Raw genomic sequence first — 25393 nt, 5'->3', positions numbered from 1 at the left:
CTCTGCCTCCTGAGTGCTGGGATTAAAGGTGTGCACCACCACATCTGGCTCCTTTTACAGTTCTTATTTGTGTGGGATGCTGGGGCTCAAACATGCTAGGGCTAGGCAAGTGCTGTCTTGCTTAAACAGCCCAGCCCCATCCCTTTTGTAGTTCTTAATTGGATTTTCTCTAAATTTGTTAATGCTTGGAAGGCTAAATTTTTTTAAAAAGCTTGTTCTGTTTTTCATTTGTAAAGAATCTATTTGATTTCCCTTTTTAGTGACTATCTATGAATTCATAGGAAAAACTTCTCAATTTACCATAATTCACCATAATTTTCAGTGTTCAGTTTGGTAAGTTGAGGACATATGTACCATCATGTGACCACAAACACTGTCAAGATTTAGAATATTAGCGGTCATGGTGGTGCATGCTTTTAATACTAGCACTCAAGAGGCAGAGGCAGGTGGAGATTGAGGCCAGCCTGGTCTATGTAGTAAATTCCAGACCAGCGAGGGTGTGTGTGTGTGTGTGTGTACGGGAAGACCCTATCCCCCCCACCAAAAAAAAAGATTTAGAATATTTTCATTACTTCCAGAAACTTCCTTATATCATTTTGTGGTTAACCCTGCTCTCCCACCCCCACTCCCAGTTCCCCACAACTGCTAAACTGACCTCGGCTCTCTTACTCTATAATAGTTTTGCCTTGACCAGAAGGTAATAAGATTGAATGAAACCCAATGTAAGATTTTGTATCTGACTTCTTTTACTCACTAATTTGTGTTTGAGACTGTACTATGTTGTTGTTGCTGCTAAGGACTTTTTAATTGTGTGGATATACTATGGTTTGTCTGTTTTCCAGCTGAGGGACATTTGCCTTGTTTCGAGTTTGGGGCAAAAAAAAAAAAAAAAAAGTCCCTGAAAATATTCACAGTGTTTTTTATATATGTATAGGGTTTTATTTTGCTTGCCTATTTTGTTTTCTGTGCTTTTGAGGCTGAGTCTTGATATATGTATATAAATAAAAGCTCTGGCTGGCCTGGAATTCATTATATAGCCCAGGCTGGCCTGGAATTTGCAGCAATCCACCTATCTCAGCTCCTGAGTGCTGAGATTACGACATGAGCCAACACACTCCCCCGGCAGTACCCAGATCTTGAGTCATTGGTTAAGCTGATGTTTATAAGAACGTATTAGTCTCAATTTTAATGTCTTAGAACGGTGGCAAAGTTTTACCAATTACTTGCAACCTCAATATATTGTTAGCTTAGTATGTAATATTAGCAAAACCTGTTAAAAACTGATTTTGTTCAGAAGTCTATATTTTTAAAAGAACAGAATTTGTAGTTTCTTTTTGATCCATAGCAGTTACTGTGATACCCTGAAGATGCCTGTGGGAATGATCCAATGTGAAACGTTTTGCAGACAGTGAAATATCTTTGGGTTATTTGGATATCTGTGTTTAAAAGGCACAAATCAAAAAGAGAAATTTTGGTGAACTGGATCTGCTTTCTGTTTTAGACTTGTTATGTGTGCTAACTGTAATTTCCACAGTAGGCATTCTAGGTCTGTGACATGGCTCCCATTTTATGACTGGGCAAACTGAGATTGGTAAGGATTAAGTAATGTGCTCAAACACCCACAGTTAGTGGGAGATAGTTTGTCTTGAAACTCAGGTATTCTGTATTTAAGTTTGGTTATCCCTGTTGGTTGCTTGGATATTTGACATTTTATCATGAAAGAAAAGAGTGAGAAAAAAATGGTCAAGGTTGATGAAATGGCTCAGCCAGTAAAGGCACTTGCCACCAAGTCTGGCAGCCCAAGTTCCATCCCTGGAACCCATATGGTAGGAGAGAACAGACTCCTGCAAGATGTACTCTGACCCCTACAGGCAAACCATGGGACACCCCCACACACATATGCAAATAAATACATGCAAAAAAAATGGTGAGAAGAAAAAGGTTACTACAGGGAAAGAAAACATCCAAACTGAAAAGAAAGCATACTCTAAAAACATGTATACACCTATAATTCATCTGTACTATCTTTGGTAGACTGTGACTTGATTTAGAATGGGTTATATTAAAATCTATACACTATGTGTAAAATGAAGTTGACTTTTATTCATAGCAGATTTTTTTGGAAAGTTGTCAGTCTCCCTGCCTTTTATCTTCACTGTAAGTGCTGCTTTTCATTTCTCTTTATTCAAAAGCCTTCATATCAGAGGGAAGACCTGGGAGGGAGTTGGGGGATGTGAATATGATAAAAATACATGTATGAAAATGTCACAATCAAATCCAGTATTTTTTACAGTGAATATATGCTAATTAAAAGGTTAAAAGAAATAAATTAAAGCTAAAAAAGTAAGGCTTCTAAAACTGAACACCAACAGAAGGCTTCACCTCACTTCGTAGTGTTTTACTGTCAGGAATGTGTATCAGTCATATGCTTTTTGACTTGCTTTTTCTTCTTTTGTGGGTTGCACTTATGTGGTGTAGAGGATCCGGTCTGTTAGTAGACTTGCCTTTTTGTTTCTCAAGGAGCAAATTTCTGAATGTACTTCTTTAAACCAAAACCTTGAGGAAGACTAAGAAACCCAGTTTATAGTGTGATGGTTTCCATATAGCTGCCCCTTTTCACTCACTGGAATTTCCTGCCTCTCCTGTAGAAGATGTTTTTATAGGGAAGTCAGCATAAAAGTGAATCACCCATGAGCTGTTTTTTTTTTTTTTCCCCCCCCAAGGCATTTCATTTACTCAACTTGGTATTAATTTAGTTGGTACTCTTTAGTTGACTTGAACACTGTGTTTGTTGATAGTGTGAGCTGATGTTTATTAAGCTGTTAATATTTTACAGACTTTGGATCTATGTACTTTTCCCTTTAGCAGTAGGGCTATTCATGATGGAGTCTGTGGCCATAATTTCAGTGTTCTGATGATAGTCAGTCCCATCCTAGAGAGCCATTTGCCTGCTGATTCTAGAGGTTGTGTTCCTCTCCTGGAAGCCGTTTGCTGTTTCATTTCACTTAGGTTGTATTCTTAGTCATGAAGATTTTCGTGGTTCATCTTGCCTTCCAGATAAATCGTCACCGTCTTCTTATTGTTAACTTGGTTGTTAATAATGTTATTGAGTAGCAGGCAGTTAAGTTTTTCTATTTGGTTTACTGCTTGAAACTTTCTTAGCAACTTAGTCTATAGGTTAGGATAGGATTTTATAGGTCATCTAGTGCAGTGAACCTAAAGCCGTGTTTGTTTTAAGCTTCGCCAACCCCAAGAAAGTGGCTCAGACATTCTATGGGAAAAACAAAAAGTCACATCCCCCGAGGGCCTATGTTCAATTTACAGTGAACATATTTCTTACTTGCTAAAATTTTCAATTACATAAATTATAATGCAATTTTTTTGTTGATATTTTTCAGAATTTCCCTCCTTTCTAAGAGCACTTCTAAAGAATTGGTAGAAAATAGTTGATCTGAGCTGGAAGCCTAGTCAATTATAAATCCAAGCACTTAGGAACTCAGAACGTTCTGAGTTCAAGACCAACTGGGCTATATAACGTCTCAAAAAATATGTAAACAAAAAATGAGAGGAAAGGAAGAAAGAAAAGAGAGGAAAAGAGAAGGAGGAAGAGAGAGAAAAAGATAGTTGATCCAGTTCAAATTCCCCATTGATAGGAGAGAAATCCTTTTCCATGACTTTCCCAGAACTATTCATAACCCTCCAGAATAAGTTAAAAGGAAAAAAGCAAAAAGAACACTCTTCTTAGAAAAGACAGTTCCTTTTTGACTTTGTAAATCTTTAACATCCAGTAGGACTTGCTGACTATGTTAAATGTGGCTTGTGCTGACAAATGGTAAACTGTCCTGTGTTCTGTTTCTCCTTTGTCTTTCCAGTCATTCATGAACCTGGTACTTTGTTGGATTCATGGGCAACAGTTAATGTAACTGTGGAGTGAATAAAAAGATTAAATGCAAATAATTTTATCCATTTAAATTATTTTTGAGAATAAAAAGTATTTTTTTAATTTTTAAAAAATTTTAAAAATATTTTATTTATTATTTTTATGTGTATGAGTGTATTCCCTGCATGTAGGTGAGCACACCCATGTTGGGCAATGCTGCAGAGGTTAGAAGAGGGCTTTGGATTTTGGATTCCCCTGGAACTGGAGTTAAAAAATTATAAAACGTGTCACAGAATCAATAGTCTTTTCATTTTTAAAAGAAGAGCTACTTAAATAATAAGCCAGTTCTTTTAATCCCAGCACTCAGGAGGCAGAGGCAGACAGATTTCTGTGAGTTCAAGGCCAGTCTGGTCTACAAAGCAAGTTCCAGGCCAGCAGGGGCTACAGGGAGACCCTGTCTCAAAAAGACCAAAAAAGATTTCTTTATTGGGGCTGGAGAGGTGGCTCAGCGGTTAAGAGTACCAGTTGTTCTTGCAGTGGACCTAGATTCGATTCCCAGCACCCACATGGCAGCTAGCAACTGTACATAACTCCAGTTCCTGGGGACTCCAATGCTCTCTTCTGACCTCTGCAGGCATTGTATGACACAGCTGCGTTTACACACATGCAGGCAATACACTCATACACATAAAATAAAAATAAAAGTATATTTAAAAAAGATTTCTTCAACATATATTTATTATGTGTCTCATGTGTCAGGAACTGTTTTTGGTGCTAGGGACACAGAATTGAATGATACCTGATGGTGTCTCTGCTCTCATGGGAAAGATTGGCTGGTGGTAGACAATAACTAATTAAATACAGTGAGAATTATAATATCAGATAATAAATATTGTCAATAAAAATAAAACAGGGTGAAGGAAGTTGCTATATAGGGTAGTCTAGGAGGGCTTGAGGGAAGTAGAGATATTCAGTCAGTATCTCTGAGAGTATGAACGCCTCTTAAACAGTGCCAAAGCAGTATTTTTTATATATCGTATTTATTACTTTTATTTTATGTGTGTGAGTGTATTGTCTGCATGTGTGTAAGTGCACCTGTGTCGTGCAATGCCTGTGGAGGTCAGAAGAGAGTATTGGATTTCCTGGAACTGGAGTTACGGATGGTTGTTAGCCATATGGATGCTGGGAACCAAACCCTGGTCTTCTGCGAGTACAGCCAGTGCAAAGCAGTATTTTTAAAAGTTCCTCCCAGTGGAAATTTCAAGGGTCTCACATCAAGAAGAAGAGCTGCAGACAGTCAATGGATACTGAGGGAGGAAGACTCAGCTTTCTCCAGGGCCTAGCTCCATGAGAGGTTATCTAACTCCAGGTGGGCATCTGTAAACACAAGTACACAGGAACACCAGTGAATGGACTCAGTATAATATGTATATAATATATGTATATATATGTTTATCTATAAATGTGTGCATGTTGCAGTAATAAGGAAGGGAACAGGAAATTGGGAGGGAGTGGGGGGGATGAGAGAAGAGTTGGAGTAGGACTGGGTTGGATGGAAATAGTGCAAGGACTATGAAAAAAAGTTCCTCCCAAAATTTCCCCAGGAATCTCATGCTAGGAGAAGAAAAAGGCCGAGACTTGGTGCCAGTCAGAAGGGGACTTTATCTCCTGGAAAGAAATTTAACTTAATTCTGACAGCTTATCAGACTACCTTGCAGGAGAGACTAGAGCACAGACAGTGATGATTGTGGGCCCTCATGTTTTGACACCAAAGTTGGACTTGTGGTAAGATAGGACCTCCCAGTTCCTGTTCCAATGCGGTTACATTGGATAAATCTCTTTTTTCTGCTTTTAGAAAAAAGTTCTTCCCCACACTATAGTGACAATTGGTTAAAGTATATAAGGAATAAAAATCAGTGTAAGCAGGATAAACTGGTATGTTGATATAATAGAGCACAAGACGGGAATAAAGGAGCAATCCATTGACGTATGCAAACATATAGGTAGATCTCAGGAGTGTTGTGGAGCCAGGAGTAGTGGCGAATGCCTTTCATCCCAGCATTCGGGAGGCAGAGGCAGGTGAATCTCTGTGAGTTCAAGGTCAGCCTGGTCTTCATAGTGAGTTCCAGGCCAGCTGGGGCTACAGAGAGACCCTGTCTCAAAAAGAACCAAAAAAATCAAGAGTATTGTAGTGAGTGACAAAGCAGTCGTTTTACAAATTAATTAATTATTATTTTTATTTTATGTGTATGAGTGTATTGCTTGCATACATGTAAGAGTACCCATGCCATGCAATCCCTGCAGCAGTCAGAAAAGGGTGTCAGATTCCTTGGAACTGGAGTTACAAATGGTTATTAGCCACCATGTGGGTACTGAGAATTGAACTCTGATCCTCTGCAAGAGCAGCTAGTGCTCTTAACCACTGACCCATCTCTCCAGCCCCTGTAAAGCAGTCTTAAAACGTAAATGCTGTATGATTCTAGATACAAGTTTCTAGCATTGACAACACTACAGTGACAGAGGGCAAATCCGTGGTAGTTGAAGTCACTGCTGAGAAGGTAGTGTGATTGTCAAGAGTAGTGGGAAAGAATTTCTTTGTGATAATGGAGCAGTTCCTTATGATTACAGTAGTCTGAATCTGTACATAGGAGTTAAAAAATGAGAGCTGCTGGACCTGGTGGTGCAGGCCTATAATCCCAGATACCCAGGAGGTTAACACAGAAGGGTTGCAAGTTTGACCTGTCTGTGCAATAGCAGAGTGAGTTTGAGGACAAACTGGGCAATTTATGGAGACCTTGCCACAACATAAAGAGTTAAAAAAAGGCTTTGGGATATCGCTCAGTGGTAGAGCACTTACTTAGCAAGTGTGGCTGAGTCCTCTATTTGATACCCAGTACTGAAAAAAAAGTCCATATGAAAACCAAGTAAACCTTGTAAAGTCTTTAGTTTAGAAAATATATTATACCAAAGTAAATTTCTCAGTTTAACTCCTGTACTATGTTTATATAAAACTTGCCCTTGGCAAAAGCAGGGTAAAGGATTTATAGGGACTTGCTATAGCTTTTCTGTTTTTTTGAGACAAGGTCTCAATATGTAGCCCTGTCTTGGAACTCACTATGTAGACCAGGCTGGCCTTGAACTCACAAAGAGCCACCTGCCTCTGCCTTCCAAATTCTGGGATTAAAGGTGTGTGCCACACTCCTGGCGTTCGCTGTAGTATTTTTGCAACTTCTGGTGAGCCTTAAATTGTTTCAAACAAGAACAGTGACAGACATCCAGAGTAGTTTTAGAGTCCTGAGAAGTCTTAGTCTTGGCTTTAGCCTTTAAGTGAGATAAGCAAACGTAGTCTCTGAGAAGTGAGATAGTAAACTTGTGCTTGTGGAGCCAAAGACTCTGTCTGCACCTTTGTTCAGGGTCAATATTAGTATCACCAGGTTTGATTTGTTATCGGCAGCTGTTGGAAGACTCTGTGACTGGCTTCCATCTTTCTCCCCTACTTCCTACTCCATCCCCGGCATCTAGCTCTGTGTGTGTGAATGTATGAGAATTCTCTTCAGTGTGAAACAGAAAAAGCGCAATGTCCAAAGTACATATTAGCTTTCCAGTGTAAATGTTTTTGAACGGAGCACACATGCACTTCCTGTTAATGGAGGTATTTCATTAGAGCGCTCAGTACAGTCAAGTAGTATGGAGAGTGATGTTGGATCTCTGCCTGTGAATTAGTAGCTGAGTGGTGTTTTACTTTTGATGATTCAGTATATTTGCCTTAATTGCTAGATTAACCAATTTTTTTTTTTGCCTCCCACAAAAGGCATACACATTTATATAAAGAGAGGATGAATGAATGAAGTTTTAAGGACTAATTTTTGTGGTATTTAAGCAACAATAGTCCAGATTACCCACAACCTTAATTTCCTTTCATGAGTCCTATGGATGGGCTTTGTCACCATTTACACTTGATTACTTCATTGTTAACCCCAGTGATGTGATTTAGCATGCAAAGACTTAATTATTCCTTTCTGGCTTAGTTAGAAATTTCCTTCCAATAATTACCTCCACTGCCCTTTAGCCTCTTAAACATTTAGTTTGTTTAGAACAACATGGCTGCTCAGTAAGCTGTTCCAAGCTCTGCAGTGCCTGGAGCAGCCTTTGGACCATAATTTATACCTTTGACATGGTGACTTAGGCCTCAGTTCTTAAGTGATGACTGGTAGGTGTTCCTTAGGGTGGTGGTGTCAAGCGTTTGTCTCAAGTTGCTGGTTGAGGCTAAATAGTACTAAACAGTTCTCTGAGGTCTCAATTTTAAAATTTGACTTTTCCTAATTTTAAGTGAAAAATGTCAACCTTGAAAATAAAACCAGACTCTTAAAACCTTAGTGCTAAGATTTACAAAATACTTTAGTTTGCAATACTAAAAACTTTAATATTTGTAAAAACTTTTTTAAGGCCATCACATGCAGTCCTGTTATATGGTAGACTAGATCGTTAAAGCCCAGTAGACTTCATTTTCTGAACAGTAGAGTAGTTTATATTTAAGGTTAGCAATCTCATTTTTTTTTTTTTTTTTTTTTTTGCTTATCTCTAAAATAGAGTTGTTACATTTATGGCCCAAAAACAAGGAATGGAAATTAGATAATTCTTTTCTGAACTTTTCATTTTATGGCAGTGACATTATGGGAACTCCTCTTTGATTCTCAAATTGGAGTTTGTGGATTGAAAGTATATATTTTCTGCCAGGAGGGAAATATTCTACCAGGAAGAATTCAAAGTATTGATTCTACCCAAAATTTTGTTTCAAGTAGTCATATGCTTATATCCGTATAAACAGGTTGTAAGGCTTGCTAAATATTACTTTTTAGGGTTTCTTTTGCTTTGCTTTGCTGTGCTGTGCTGTGTGTGTGTGTGTGTGTGTGTGTGTGTGTATGTGTGTCTGTGTGTCTGTGTGTGTGTTCACAGTGGTATGCTGGGGATAATTAGGTATTCTACAGTAAAATACTGCAAAATGCCTTATTTAAATGAAAAGCTAAAAGTTACTGATTTAATAAGGAAAGAAAAAAAATCATACATTCAAGATGCTAACATCTGTGTAAAAATGAATCTTCTATTTGTGAGACTGTAAAGAAGGAGAAAACAGTCCTGGTTTGCTCTATGTTATAAAGCTGAAAATATTGTATTTATCACGCTTAAATTCAGGTGTTTTTGAAGATGTTTTATGTAGCTTAGTTCTGCTTTTCAATTTCTATGAATGTAAGACAATATAACCCTGAATCATCAGTTTTTAGGATAACCAACTCATTTTGCTAACTTCAGAAATGTTAGGAACACATGCTGAAGAGCTATCAGTAACAAAGCAGTAATAGTGGTATAAGAATTGATGAAGAAGCCAGGCGTGGTGGCATATGCCTTTAATGCCAGCAGGGACAGGCAGCTATCTGTGAGTTTGAGGCCAGCCTGGTCTACATAGTGAGTTCTAGGCCAGCCAGGGCTACATAGTGAGACCTTGTTTCAAAACAAAACAAAACAAAAAATTGAGGAGGAAGCACAGAGAGGACTCTTGATGACCTTCTATGATATAGTAACTCTCCTGGAGGGATAAGTTCTAAGACCTCCAATCAGGCCTAAGGATACTACTGAGGCCTATATATAAACTGTGTTTTCTCCTATGTAGACAAACACAAATTTACTCTTTTTCCCTTTAGCCAAGCCCTTATGATGGACTTAACATTTGCAGCTTCTGAAGGTGTAACAGCAAAACTGACACTAATTTATTTTTTCCTTCTTTACAGCTTTACAGAGAAAAGATTTATTCTTATTATAGTATGTGCTGCTTTTCCCCTTTTCTAACTCTTCATGTAGACAAAGTACTTTGTGGTTTTTTTTTTTTAGGGGGCTGGTAATATGAGAATTGCAAACATACCACTCTCAAGGTGGCGTCATTATTTAGTAGAAACAAGGTTACTTTAATATATGCATTGTAGTACCTCAGCAGTCAGTCTCCTGGTGAGTGGTTTGGATCCCCTGGATAGAACAATTACCCATGTGTCCTGGCATTGAGTGAGATAACAAGAGAGTTTAGTTCGTTGTACTACTCAGGATGGCATACAGTTTAAAACTTAAGAGTTAATTGTTTACGTCTGGAATTTTCCATTTAATACTTTTGGACCATGGTTGATCATGAATAATTGAAACCATGAAAATTAAACTAAGTATAAAGGGGGGAATGGTGAGGGAGAACTACTGTACCTCTCTTGGAGTTGTTTTTGAGACAAGGTCTCACTGTGTGGCCCTGACTGGCTTTAAACTTACAGAAGTCCACCTGCCTCTGCCTCCCAAGTGCTGGCATGTACCACCAAGCCCAACCTCCTGGAGTATTCTTAAGGAGCTTAAAGTATTGGGTTTATAACAAGATGTTTGTTGTTTGAACTCTTTAAAATTTTTTATTTATTTTTCTTTTTTTAATTTATTATTTTTATTTTATGTGTATGCATGCATTGCCTTCATGTAGGTAAGTGCACCCATGTCATGCAATGCCTGCAGAGGTCAGAAGAGGCTGTCGGATCCCCTGGGACTGGAGTTACAGACAGTCGTTGGCTGCCATGTGGGTGCTGGGATTCGAACCTGGGTCTTCTGCAAGAACAACCAGTGTTCTTAACCGCTGAGCCATCTCTCCAGCCCCTGATTATTTTTCATTGTGTATGCTCATGTGTATGTGTGTGTGTGCAGGTGTGCCACAGCACTTGCGTGGGGGTCAGAGGACAATTTGTGGGTCCCAAGATTGAGGTCAGGTTGCCTTTACCCACTGAGCCTTCTGGCAGGCCATTTGAACTCTAAGTGGTATGGCAGATAACACAGTCCTCCTCATTAATGACATGCCACACCAATGGTTGAAATAGATTTCTATTAAACTTTAATTACTCTAATGCTGTCTTGAGGGTCACTGTATTTAAGTAAGGGTTGATTATTTGATAACTAGTCAGTTACTATTGGAATGGGCAAGAAAGTAAGGCTGGGCGTAGTTTGGCTTTTTATTACAGCTTAATTATTTATGTTAATTAAATATCATCAGCTGGATGAGTTCCCTCATTTGCATATATCCCTGGAAGAATAAGAAAAGTCAAAATTTACATGGGCAAAGAGCTTTCCTTTATTGAATTTGAAAAGGCATGTTGGTGTCTAACTTGGTTAAAGTAGAGGGAGGAAGGGAGCACCTGCCCTCAGGGGTTTGCTGCAGTAAGATTTGAAGAGCCCATTTCTGATAGTCTGTTAGTCTCCTGGAAAAAGAATAGGATACCTGAGGTTTTCAAATGCAAACATGTATTTGAGGCTTTAATGCTTAATTAAATCAGACTTATGAAATTAGTGGTGAATCTTAAAATGATTTGGACAGTGAATGAATGTATAGCAAGTTATTTTGTTTCCGTGATGTTCTTTTTAGTTAACAAAACTTACTAGAATTGCTACATTTTACCAAGTGTTTCTGTATTTGTGGTAAGATTGTTAAAAAGAAGCATTAAGAAAACAAAGTGATATGGCTATACTTTTGTTTATGACCCAAACTTCTTTTAAGTTCTTGTATTTTCTTTCTTTTTTAAAAAATTTACTTTTATTTTATGCATATGTGTGTTTTACCTGCACGTATGTAAATGTACCAGTTGTGTGCAATGGCTTGCAGAGGTCAGAAAAGGACATTGGATCCCCTGGAACTGGAGTTACAGATGGCTGTTAGCCACAGTGTGGGTGCTAGAAATCCTCTGGACCGAGACCCAAACTTTTAAATCTCCTACTTCAGGAGTTTTAACCCTTACAGTGCTGCAGAGAGCAGTAACAATAATGATGGAACCGTGGGATGGTCTTAGGCCTTGGATACATGTATGGTGCTATATTAATGGAGAATACTGGTGAGAATGATAAGGGTCACTGAAGAATATTGATTAGAACATTTGAGGGCTGGGTGTATCTCAGTGGTAGAGCACCTGACAAGATTTCATGAAGCCTTAGGTTAGAGTCTCAGCATTGAAAATAAAATAAAATCTATTGTTTTTTTCTCTTCCTTTACCGAAATGAAACACTTTGATTATAGATGGATTTTTAAAATATTTAAATATTTAAAATACTGTCGAGAAAATACATAAGTTAAATATAAATGTAACCCCAGCCATCAATACAGTAAACAGGTCCTTAGCTTAGAATTATTTGTAAGCACTGTGAGGACAAGATCGGGTCTTACTTGGTGTCCTTAGACTTTGCTTTAACTCACCCCTTGCTGTTATTTTTTTAAAGCAGCCATCAATACAGTAAACAGGTCCTTAGCTTAGAATTATTTGTAAGCACTCTGAGGACAAGAGCGGGTCTTACTTAGACTTTGCTTTAACTCACCCCTTGCTGTTATTTTTCTCTTACTTTTAACATGTATTCTAATGCATGTTAAATATACTGAAGGGCATGGTAAAGCTGCCTTTGGAAAGGATACTTTTACTGGTGGAATTCTATACATTAACATGCTTCGTAGAAGTTTCTACCATCAACAGAGTATTACAGGTAATGGTGCTGTATTCAAGAAAGAAGAGGGAAAATAAGGACTGTGTTTCCTGTTCTAACAGGTACCAGGGTCCTCAAGCGGTGCTAGGGATTCTGCCCAGAGCTTTGTATCTGTTAGTTCACTTGATCATCACAACTGTACGGAAGAGGTCTTTGTCCCCTTGTAAGCTGAGACACTGAAGTATAAAATATTTAATTAAGCAAATCATGTTGGCAGTGGCTACCTAACGTCATGGTCTGTACTTTCTAACCAGGGGTTGAGCTCAAACTGTCTGAATCTAGGCCCCGTGCCCTTCTCCCTATCACACTGGCTCACAAGAGTCCATTAGGTGATATGGTTTGGTGGAGAAGACAAAATAAGCACAAATAAACTACAGTATGAGAGCACCATAAAGAAATGGTGAACAAAGGTCTGTGGGAACAAGAGGAAGCAAAGGAACTCAGTCTGCCTTGGGAGTGGGAAGCTGGCTGGGCTGAGGTGACATTTGAGCTGGGTCATTTAGTCTTCTGCAGGGCAGCTGCCAGGTTCTGCCTTGTTTGAAATAAGCACATTTACAAGAGAATAGTGGAACACATTCCACTTGATGGATTAGATTGACAGATTGAAAGTAACTCCCCAGAATGATGGCTTTGTTAGGTGTTTGTTCTCTGAGAACCCTACCTGCCACTCCCCTTTGGTGAATTGCAGCAAGAAAGCTGTCACATTAAGCTGTCATTCAGGATATTTGTGAGAGGAGGAGGGAAGAACAAATTATGGGCAAAAGTAGGTATTTTCAGAACAGTCTAAAACCCGGAAAGATTATATTTCAGAGCATTTAAAAGTGAACACAGCAGCCTTTTTAAAATCTGTGCAAAAAGAAAATTGAATAATGAAAAGTTAATTAGGCCATAGATATTTTTAAAGCTTAGACATTCTGATTCTTATCCACCATAATTATATGACTCTTTGCTCAGACTAGGACAGAAAAAGAAATCAATTATAGAATCATACAAAGTTCTTACAGAGAATATTGAATTCTAAAAATTCTTCATGTGATTTTTTAAAAGACGTCTGAGAAGCGGATTTGGTTCCCAGTTGCATTACTCCTATTTCAGTTGTCTAGTTGTTTGCTTTAAGAATGTCTCACATATTTTGCCATTTCTTTCCATTTGTACGTGTTAAATTATTGAATTTGAGAAGAACACTCTAGACCTTTCTAAATTGTGGCTGTCAGTGGTTTCCTTTCTGGAGAAATGGCTTAACAATACTTGGGAGTTGGTGCTCCCTCCCTTGCCCCTTCTCCTGCTTTCCCACCTCCTCCTAACCAACCCCTCATTCATCCTCCACTCCCCAAGCCTGAAATGGAAAGAACTTGCTTTGTTACTGATGATAATATTTAAGCTCTAAAATTTTAACAGTATTTCAGTTGCAAATAAATGGAAATTGTGTATTCTATTTAATGTGTTTCAGAAAATCCCTGCCATTTTTTTTTTCTTTAAATACAAGAAAACAGGCATGTAATGCCTCATTGAAAAAAGCCTGTAGGGGTGCTTTGTGCGGATCTTAATTAAGGGCTTTGAAAGACCAAACAAAAGGAAAAAGGAAAATGCTACAGGGTTATTGTTATTCCACCCCATTGGCTCAGAGAGCTGACCATCCATTGGAGCATTTTGTCCATTTTGAAACTGAATGACACTTTTGTTCATGATTAACAGAGGTGAAAGAAGCCAATTATTGGGCCCTCTTTTTCCATAGAGCAGCTGCTGTTGGATTTAACTGCAGGCAAATATGGCCTTTTACTACTGCAATGATGTTGTGATGGCAGTTTATTTTTATAGAACTCTGTGATAGAAAACAAAACCTGTCTGACTTTTGTTATGAATATGCCCTGGAATTTATCATGGAAGGGTGAGTTTGTCAAGCTGTTTCCTATTTCTTTTTAAAAATAAGATATATGTGTGTGTATGTGTATAATACACATATTTGAACATCTGTTTATGTATGAATTCAACATTAGAAGTCTGCTTTTTACTCTGTACATTTGTAAGCTACTTCAGCCTTTTTCTATTTTACTTTTAATGAAAACCCTCATAATTTATTAAAGTTGGAAACAATTAGTGTGAGATGGAGTGGTCTTGAGTAGCTTTCAAGCTATTGTGATATACAGACTACTTAGGTGGGACAAATGAATCCCAGAGACCACCTACCATTAGTGCAGATTTCCGGTCCTCCAGCATTCAGTGTTAAGAATGAACTTGGGGGTGGGGGGAGGTGTGACTTTCCCTTGTGTCTTAGTATGCCAAGAATAGATAGAAGGTTCCTAAGATGAAGAAATAAAGGTTTAAGAAAATGTAAATATTAATGACCTGATTTGCTTACAATGTGTTACATAAATGTTTTAGTATATCATACCATCACTCATTATTATGGATAATTATAGTATGCGGTGTCACTTCTGGTTGCTGGGACAAAATCCCCTAAAGAAGGAAAATTCTTATATATTTATTTTTTTCTTTTATGTGTATGAACATTTTTTCTGCATATATGTAAGTGCACCTGTGTCCTGCAATGCCCATGGTGGTCAGAAACATCCATCAGATCCCCTGGAACTGGAGTTATGATGGTGGTTAGCCATCATGGGTGTTCTGGGAAACAAACATGGATTCTCTGCAAGATCAGTCCATGCTCTGAAACATCAAGCCACCTCTCTGACCCCGAGGAAGAAAATTCTTAAAGAAGGAGGGATTTATTTTGACTCATGGTTTCAGAGATTTTAGTCCATTATAGTGGGGAAGGCATGGCTAAGGGAGTAGCTCAGTCCCTGTAGGTTGAAGAGGCAGAAGTTCACATGGCAGCTAATTGGGAAGACAACGCTAGGCTAGACTATAACCCTCAAAGGCCCATTCTACTGACCCTTGTTCACCATCCAGACACTACTTCCTAAATGCTTCACAACTTCCCAATACAGCACCATAAGCTGGGGACCCAGTGCTCAAAACATGAGCCTTTGAAGAACATTTCAAACTCAAACCAGAACCTTAAACTGTAAAACAAAACAAAGTACATTTTTATGTCAAGATAAGTAGCCTAGTTGTGTAGATTCATGGGACTGGCTGTCATGAACAAGCTGTGTAATATTGAAGTCCATCCAATAGAGAAAATAAGTCTTCTATCTGCAGACTTCCCAGAACAGGTGGTGTGGAACTTGGCAGTTGTGTGTCTCGTTTCCTCCGCTTTGATTTCCCCCTCTGCTCCATTGAAATACCTTGCTCACCTGTGTCCTTGAAACCTTCCCTCAGGCTGATGCACTTTCTTGCATCCTCAGCGTCACTGGCTCTTGTCTTTCCTTGCAGGCTTCTTTTCCAGGCTGCTCTTCTCTTTGCATGTTAAGAAGATACCAGAGCACTGAAACTCTCACTTCTCCTTGCTGCCTGCACATCACTGGGCTTTCATCTTTACTTCCAACCTGTGTTCCTTCTGTGGTCCATGACTGTCAACTCTGACCCCTCAATGGTATCTGTCACCCACTGGCTTCTCTGCTGGTCTCCTCTTCTCTTTAGATAAGAACTGGGCTGAGCTCTGTACATTTGTAAGCTACTTCAGCCTTTTTCTATTTTACTTTTAATGAAAACCCTCATAATTTATTAAAGTTGGAAACAATTAGTGTGAGATGGAGTGGTCTTGAGTTCTTATTTGGTCTTATTTCTGCTATCTTGTCTGCTACTTTACCTTACTGGACAATTCTTTCACTACCCTTGCTCTCCTGAAGCCTGTTTCAAGCCATTTCCTCCCATGGCCACATTTGGACTTTGTAAAACTCTTAACTACTAAATAGTTCTGACCTCTACTTATTTTTCTCTTCCTTGTCTCTTAAGTTCACAACTTTTTCAACTTCATTAAGCCTTCAAATCTATTAATCTTGCTTTCTCTATGCCACTTATTTATTTTCCTGGTCAGATTAAAATCTGCTGTTCCTTCATCTTTCTCATTCTACTGTTCTAGGAGAGTCAACTTTTTATTTACTGATGAGATCAGTCCTTTTACTCACCAGGGCTACTGTTTTGTGAAATACCTCAGTGTCCAGCTTAAACTCTTTGGCAGTTATGAAAAATTTGTCAACAGAAAGGGTTCTGATGGGTACCAATCAAACATTAATTCAAAATAAAATGCGTAGTGAATGCAAGGTGTTTCTGGCAGCTCTTGCTTGTGGTGTGTTGCACAACTAATTTCATGCCAGCCTTGGTTTTCCACCATGTTGCATGAGGGAACACTACCTGAAACACCCTTGCTCAGATTTTTACTGCAGTTACAGAATTTCCTGCCCTTATAGAAACATAATGGCTTAATTTTGGAAAAGAAAGATTTATGATTTTCCTACCACCACTCATCAGGATGTAAAGAGCAAATGAGTGCATCTTGGAATTGTATTGTATTAGAATGTTTGGTTTTTAAAAACTATTTTTGAATTGGTAAATGGAGTTTTGCTAAAAAAAAAAAAAATCATTAAATGAATTTTGGCTAGGAATTAGGACAGAATTTCCGACAGTTTAAGAAATGGGCCTAAAAATACTTCTGCCATTTTGTTCAATGTACTTGTGCTCAGCAGCATTCTAAGCATTAATGATCATAAAATTAAAGTATTGATTAACTCTGAAAAGTGTTGAAGATGCTTGGAATGCCACAGTACCAAATACTGTATTATTAGCCAAGACTTAATTCTTTTTTTCTAAAAATATATATATATTTTTTTAATTTTATGTGTATGCATGTATTGCCTGCATGTGTGTAAGTGCACCTGTGTCATGCAATGCCCACAGAGGTCAGAAGAGGGTGTTGGATTCTCTTAAAATCTATTCTTGATCTAAGCAAAATCACAGAGCATCATAATAGATGGGTTTTAGTTGCACCATCTGCACGTTGAGGATACTTGGCTCTCATAAGATCAATCCCCAAGATTTCTTTAGCCCTATATATTACATTCTAAATCTAGTTTCTTGTTCTCATTCTAGAGTTAACTACTTTGGACCTTAATTTCTCTGTGTGTACAAAGGGGTGTTAGAGATAAAGGTATAGCTCAGTGGTAGAGCATTCACTACCCACACTTGAGGCCCTGAGTTCAATCTCCAGCACTGCTAAAAGGACACTTTTCCAGGCCTGCCCATCCCACAAGATTGTTGTGAAGTCCAAATAATATGGATATAAAGTGCTTTGTGATGTCTAGGCATCATAATGTCTCTCAACTCTGCAGTTGTTTATTGTGCACTGAATTTCCAGAAGGACTGTGTAAAACATGGATTGCTGAGCTCTGCCCCAACAACTTCTGGTTTAAGAAAACTGCAGTACTGCTCAATAACTTGTATTTCTAATAAATTCCCAGGTAATCTTGCTGTTGATCCCAAAGGTGTATTTTTGAGAATCAATTTCTCTCTCTCTTTCTCTCTCTCTCTCTACCTCACTCCTTCCCTTCTCCCGATTACATGTCATACCTCCCTCCCTCCCTCCCTCCTTTCCTCTTTTCCTCCTATCTGGCAGTGCTGGGACTGAACTCAGTGCCTCCTGCATGCTGAGCAGGCACTCTGTCACTGAGTTACATCCTTGTCCATGGGAACTGCTGCTTTAAGGAGTTCTACGTACGTGTATATTACTTTTTTGCTTTTCCAAATAGTTCTATGCAAATCGTCCTCTATTGTCAAAACTCAAGATAAACCAAAAGGCCTTTGTGGGAATAAAGTTGCAGACTTATGTGATTCAAATTCATCTTGAACATATTGGACCTACTATTGTCTTGTATGTAAGTACACAAAATTATATCTACCCCAAAATGAAGTTAATGATTGAAATTAAACTGAAAGTTTATTCAACAGTGGCACTGTACCCTGTAAAAACCACTCTTCCCACAAGATGCATGAAAATAGGAGATATCCCAAACAAGACCTTTGCTCTTAAAGAATACAGACAGGTGCCCCATAGAAAATGCAAGATGATGTGGGGATTATTTCTCTCAGGTTTCATAGGTGGCAGCTAGTGGTGACTTTCAGAATTATTGAAGAAGGGTCACCTGCTGGGCAGGCAGGTGTGCTTTCCACATTTGCTAGGCCTCTCCACACCCTCTTGCCTTGATTAAGATGCATTATAGAAATTGTACATTAAGGAAAATTAAAGGGCGGCTATTCATATTCAATATTTTCCTCTATAGTTTCTTTAAGGGGGCTCCAATTTTTCAAGTATTTGTTCATTATGTGCTTCATGACAGGGTCCAGGTACAGGGAGGGAAGGATCAGTGAAAGGTATGCAGAAGGAAAATTTTGATATTGGGAGTTTGTCAATCAAAATACACTTGAGATAATGTAAAATGTGGAAAGCAGTTTGGTAGTTCCTCAGAAACATAAAGCAGCATCACCAGATTGCTCAGCAGTTTCATTCCTGGGTATGTACCCAAAATAATTGAAAACAAGGTCTTCAAGAAACGTTTGCACATTCCCATCACGGCAGCATGATTCGTAGCATGCATTCCAAATGCCGTCATATGAATGGGTAAACAACATGTGGTGTGTGGATAATGGAATATCTTTCAGCCTCAAGAAGGAAGTCTTCCTTTTCTTTAATGAAGATTAAGCTTGAAGATGTTATCTCAGTGAAAAATACCAGTCATAAAAGGATATATATTATATGCTTCCACTTGTATGGAGTATTTGCAGTGGTAAAATGGATAAACAGAGAAAGTAGAATGGTGGTTACCCATGGCCAGCCAGAATGGGGAATGAGGAGTGAATTATTTAATGGTTGAAGATTTTCACTTTTGCAAGATAAAATGTTCTGTGGTGATGGTTGTGCAATAGTATGAATATGCTGAATGCCACTAAACTGTACACTAAAAATGATAGATCTTGTATTTAACAGTATCTCCATTATGAAAATGTTGAGAATTTTGTCTATCAGAGTTTCTCAGCCTTGGCATTGATACTGGCCTGGATAATTCATTGTTGTAGGGTCCTGTAGTAGTCTGGGGTCTCCAGAGAAACAGAACTAGTAGACTATATGATGTGTGTGTGTGTGTTTATTGAGATTTATTAAAAAGAATGGGTCTTCATCAGTTGTGATGTCTTGAAATAGATAATCTCTATGGCTTCTTTCAACACATATACAAACACACATACATACTTTTTTGATACTTTAAAAGAGATTGAGGTGAAGATTGACAGACTTTAGAAGTAGACCCACCTTCTTTCTTTCCTTGCCTGGCATGGCAATGATTAGAAGGCAAGATCTAGTGCTATTCTTGTAAAAATACATATTTAGGTGGCATTTAGTAAAAATATTCTCCCCCTCCCAATTTGCACTCACAATTTATTTACAAAGCACTTTTTGTCTTTTTGAGACAGGGTCTCCCTGTAGCCCCAGCTGTCCTAGAACTCACTATGTAGACCAGGCTGGCCTTGAACTCACAGAGATCCGCCTGCCTCTGCTTTTTTACAAAGTGCATTTTATGGAGATTCAATGGTTTTAATGATTGTTTCTAGGTATCATTTTAAAACTTTCAGTCTTAGGAAACAGCATATCACTGGTCTATCTACCATTCGTGGATAATTATGATTTCTTTTCAAAATAGCAATTTATGTAAAAAAAAATTGGACCAAACAGTAGGGTTTCTTGACTATTTTTAAGGAAGAAATTGCTAAGATGAAAACTAAATTTAAAATAAGAACAAATTTGTGTATATTTGGAGTAACTTACACGTTTATGTTGCTTGTCCTCGCCCAGCCACATAAGTGGTAGTTTGCATTCTGAGCCAAACTGGTTAGCCTGCCATCCCCCAAATTTTAGACCCATTCAGTTTCTATGGCTCGTGTTGCTATCTAAATATGTTGAAACAATGGAAGAGACAACATCAAATGGGGAAGGGGGTGTTGGAAATGAGAACTAGTTAGTAACCAAACAAGTAGATGCATGGCAGGTTTCTTTAGTGTCACCCACACTTCTTCAGTCTCCCTTCACCCCCACTCCACCAATGCAGTCCGAAGACTGGCTATGGTATGTCTTAATGAGGAATTTCTATCATACAGTTATAGGATTTGCATACATAAAACATTGAGGCCTAGTGTTCTTACGAGTCTGTCCTAGTTGTGTGATACTATGAATAAACAATATTAACACGTGCAATAAGAGCAAATGGTTCAGCAACTGTTTTCATTGCCATATGCTAAAGTATAATTGTAAAAATTGTAGGACTTTTTAGAAGATATCTTTATTGCTGTCATGAATTACTTTCTTGAGATCTTTCCCCTTTTTTTCTTCCACACATATGCTGAAAAAACTATGTTGGAAGAACTGCAGAGCATACATCTTAATTATGTAAGTGGCTTTTCTTTCTACCAAACCAAATGAAACTCCCATTATTATAGGACAAATTTTCTGCATAAGTGATGGTTTGGGGACATTCCTTAAAGTAATTTGCTAGGGCCTGGCTCTTTTTTTTTTTTTTAAGCATTATTGCACAGTAAGGAGGCAGAGTACAGGAAATGACTGGTGCGGTATTCAGATTTTGCTTGACATCCCTGCCAGGTGATTCTGGGAAGCTCCATTACCAGTTCCATGGAATGGAAATAACAGTGGGACTCACTACCTCTTAGGGTTGTAAAGATAAGACATGTAAATTGTTTGTGACAGTGCCTTGCACAGAATAGCTCTTTTTATTATTGAAAGTAGTGTTGGTTAGGAGGAACACTTGACTTCATAAATATTATTTAGAAAGGTAATGTTGTTATTAGAATTTCATCCTTTTAGCAGACACGAGAGAGAATGTCTAGTTGTCACATCACTATCTCTGAGTTTTAAAATTCTAAGTAGTGAGAAAGGTCATTTGATATAATGATGTGAATTCCTAGCTTCTGAGGGGCAATTTGCATAGTGAAAACTAGGGATAATGATATAATTTTTAAAATAAGTTTACTTTTCATGAATTTTTATTTTATAATTTTATTTTTTGTTGTGGTAGTGCTTGAAGTTGAATCCTGGATCTCAAACGTGTAAGCACATGCTGCACCACTGAGCTCTACTGCCACCTATCACCTTTTATTTCTCAGATTATATCCTTGTAGATTTTTTTGATATTGAATGCATGTTTCTCTTTTAAAAATAGACTCGTGGGATTGTTATGTAAATGTTTTTATGCAATCAAATGAAAAGTTGACAGTCTGGTGTTGGTGTCCCTGGTTGTGTGAGCTTTTGTAGATGTGAGTGAGTGTTAACATGCATCCAAGGTACCAGAGTTTTAGGAGTTACAAGTATCATAGGAATTCTCTCTCCATAGTCCTTGGCAGTGGGGTTTTGTAGGCATTGGCCAAGTATCTCTGACGATGAGGCAGCTTTTCTCTTAATAAACAGCATTACTGATCAGGCATTAATAATACTCTCTTCTGTTTTATTTTGTGATATAATTGGCCTTCCAGTTCAGTATAGTAAAAAAGACCACAAGTTTCTAGTCCATCTACTGTTACTTTGCTTTGGATATAGCTGTACTTATGAATGTTAAAAAGAAGACCTAGGGATGGGATGTACTTCATTTGGTAGAGTGCTTGCCTATCATGCACAAAGCCATGGCTTTGATCCCCAGTATCACATAAACTGGGCATGGTGGTTCATGCCTGTAATCCTAACACACAGGAAATAGAGGCAGGAGGATCAAGAGTTCAAGTTTATCTTCAGCTACATAGCAAATTTGAAGCTAGCCTAGGCTACATAAGACCTTGTCTCAATAAAACAACAACAAAAATAGAAGAAGGCCCAGATATGAATACTAAGTGTTTATTAGACCCTAGGAGCTGTTAGTTCTTTCCTATCTGTAGCATTTGTTCACTGTGCCTAATTTACTGATCTCCAGCAATGGAGATGGTCTTCTTTTTCCTACAGGAGGGTTCCGAAGCTTCTTCCTGAATCTCAGTATTTTCTAGGGCAGATAGATGTCCTCTATTTCAGTACCCCTCCCCATCTTGAGTGTTGAGGCCTTTCATTATCCAGGCTTTCCAGCCTGGGGACAGAATGCATGATATTTCTACGTTAGGGCCGTATATTCACTCCTTAGGTACCTTGTCCCTGCAGAGTAGTGTAGCAGTAAGAGTGCCTAAAGTTTGGAAAATGCTTTCCCATCTCCCCAGCCCTGTGGTAGAGAGAATATTTCCCCAGTCACTCATGGAGAACCTGAGGGCATCATTCAGTTTTAGAGTTGGGAAGTCTTTGCATACCATACTGTCCTCACATCCCAGAAGACAAAAAAACTAGAAGTTCAGAAGAATTAAGGGACTTGCTCAGGCCACATGCCTCAGCTTTGGCTATGGATGGCCCTTGACAACTGCATTCCATTTTTAAGTTCCATTTTAAGCCAGAAGTTGAACCGCAGTAAGGTTCTGCCTCTGTGCTGTGCACCAGATTGAGAGAAGCATGAAGAAAAGAAAACAGGGCTCATTAGTGCAAGAATTCACACAGCAATAAAGTGAATAGTTTTTCTGTTTAGTACTATAAAAAAAATTTCAGCTAAAGTGATAATGGTTATAAACTTTGGGGAAAAGATGTGCGCCAAGTAGGATCGTTCAGAGAGCGTATTTTAGAGGAGTTCTTAAGAAAATTAGATTAGGTTGTGGGAGAAGAGAGCGGAAGAGTTCCATGTGAGTTGTCCAGGGTTAGTGCTTGAAATAACTGGCCATGGGCCGGAACTTTTGTCAAGTTTTTGATTCAGTATAGATCAATACTCTTGTAAAATATAGATAGATTATTCTTTAGAAAAATGAAGCAGGAAAAAAAGAAAGCATATAAATCCCAGCATTTTTCTTTTGACATGTAAAATACCTTTGTCAAATTGCCATGGTGTGAACAGTCTGTGTTTCTGCTTGGCTGACTGTTGATTACCAAGAGTTTGCAGACTCGCCCCATGTTCTATGTGACACTGGTCTAGAGTGTGTGAAATGAGGAGACTCCTACGGTGGTGGTGGAAGGACCTGGCCAGAGCATATTAATACAGGTGAATTATGGAAGAAAAAGAAGGCTCACTGAGTGCTAACTGACAATCTCATCTTCCGCCAGACAGATGGGGAAATGTTGAAACGCGACTCAAGCAGAAGTGGAGAGCTGCTTACTTTAAGTTGTTAGGCTAGCACTAGGTTGGCGTATGGTACTTGTTGGTACTGCTAGTGACTCAGATATTTGCTGCTGTCCAGAAGTTCTATATATATCTAACAATTATGTGCTGTGTGTCAGTTCTTCCATGATTTATTTTGTTTCGTTTTCCTGTTTCTGTCATTTGAAGAGCAGCAATGGGCTGCTTTTGCAGCAGTATTCTCCCTCTTGAGTTTTTATCAGTGGGCCTTCGCAGGGTGAATGCTTTGCTCTGAAGTCAGTCAGCTCCCTGCTTTCCCTCTGTGTGTTGTATCAGCTGCTTTGTCTCCCAGAAAGCATGTTATTTGTTAAACAAATATTGTTTTGTTATTTACCATTTTCAAAGTAAGGTCAATATGAGGCGTAAGGAAGGAGGGTGTTTAGGTAGAACATTTAGGAAACCTTGGGAAAGATATTTAGGGGACCATAAAAATGATAGCCTCTCTTACATGGGGTTGGAACTCTTCCATGCAGAGTGCCCTTTTTAAAGGAATATTTTATTTTTATTTTTTATTTTTATGTGTATGAGTGCATCTATTGTACCTGTATCATGCAAAACCTGCAGAGACCAGAAGAGGGTGTCAGAAGCCCTGGAACTGGACTTACAGATGGTTGTTAGCTGCCATGTGGGTGCTGGGAATTGTACCTGGATCCTCTGGAAGAACAGCAGGTGTTCTTAACTGTTGAGCCATCTCTCCAGTGCCCAGCATGCCTTTTACTTTTGTGTCTTGGATTAAGTGGCAATGCCCTGTGGTAGCCAGAATGCTGGTCCTGGGCCACCTTGGCCAAAAATCTGCCCAAGCCCTAGGAACAGTTACCAGCAGAGTGTGCAGAAGTGATTTCTGTATGAGCATGGTCCAAGCATTTGACATGAGTTACCTTATTTAATTCTCGCCTCAGGCTTGAGAGGTAAATCATATAGTTCATTCTTTTCAGAGAGGAAATGATGGCCTAGATATTACTCTTTTTGCTGAAGACCACACAGTTACCGCTGGGTCAGTAAGCTCAGTGGTAGAGTACTTGACCAACATTTGTGAGGTCCTAGGTTCAATTCCCAGTAGTGACAAACAAAACAAAATAAAAACCACACAGTTAAGTTGAGGTGGAATTTGAATGTGAACATAGCAGCTTTAATTCAAAGCCAGCGTTTCCTTCATTAAGTTTTTCTTGAGACTGAAAAGATCTTAGTATAGACAACAGTTTTCTGAAGACTGGTCATCTTCACGAATAATCATTTTATACTGAAAGCTGAGAAATACTCAAGAAAAATAGTGACTCAAGAATCATCAAAACAAACAACAAAAACCACAGAGGGAAGAGTCAATTCCTACTAGACAGTCTCTTTGGGAGACGATGAAGCATCCATAAAGTGTGTGTAGCTTTGGTTCAGTAACTTGACTGTGATAGTATACCTCCTCCTCCTCCTGAACACCTCCAATTTTTTGCATTCTAGACTAGGAATTAGAAAATTGTGGTTATCAAGACAGACTAGATCATTACCCTTGTACATGCAAAGGTATTTACCTGGAAGGGGGCAGCCACTGTGGCTGTCACATTTGAGCACGCATCAGAATCAACAACTTGTTAATGCCCCTAGTGTTTGATTAGTATGACTGGAATAGAACTTGAAAATGTGCATTCATATCAAATTCTTAGGTGGTGATAGACCAGTCCTTGGAAAGTTCTGTTTAAATGATTAGTGCTGGCTTGCAGAATGTGCTATGTGAAAGACTCTTCTCTTCTCTTCTCTTCTCTTCTCTCCTCTTCTCTTCTCTTCTCTTCTCTTCTCTTCTCTTCTCTTCTCTTCTCTTCTCTTCTCTATTCTATTTTTTTCTCTCCTCTCCTCT

General features: G+C 38.6%; 1 protein-coding gene across 1 annotated transcript in view; it reads left to right on the top strand.

Moving 5' to 3' along the window:
- Positions 1 to 25393, top strand: part of Lgr4 (leucine rich repeat containing G protein-coupled receptor 4) — a 103166-nt gene that overhangs the window by 11113 nt on the left and 66660 nt on the right. The window lies entirely within an intron of this gene.

Source organism: Nannospalax galili, unplaced genomic scaffold (genome assembly GCF_000622305.1).
Source record: "Nannospalax galili isolate Female #2095 unplaced genomic scaffold, S.galili_v1.0 scaffold11, whole genome shotgun sequence".
NCBI classification, from domain to species: domain Eukaryota; kingdom Metazoa; phylum Chordata; class Mammalia; order Rodentia; family Spalacidae; genus Nannospalax; species Nannospalax galili.
Note: the sequence above shows the minus strand (reverse complement) of the source record. Positions and strands in the feature narration are given on the sequence as shown.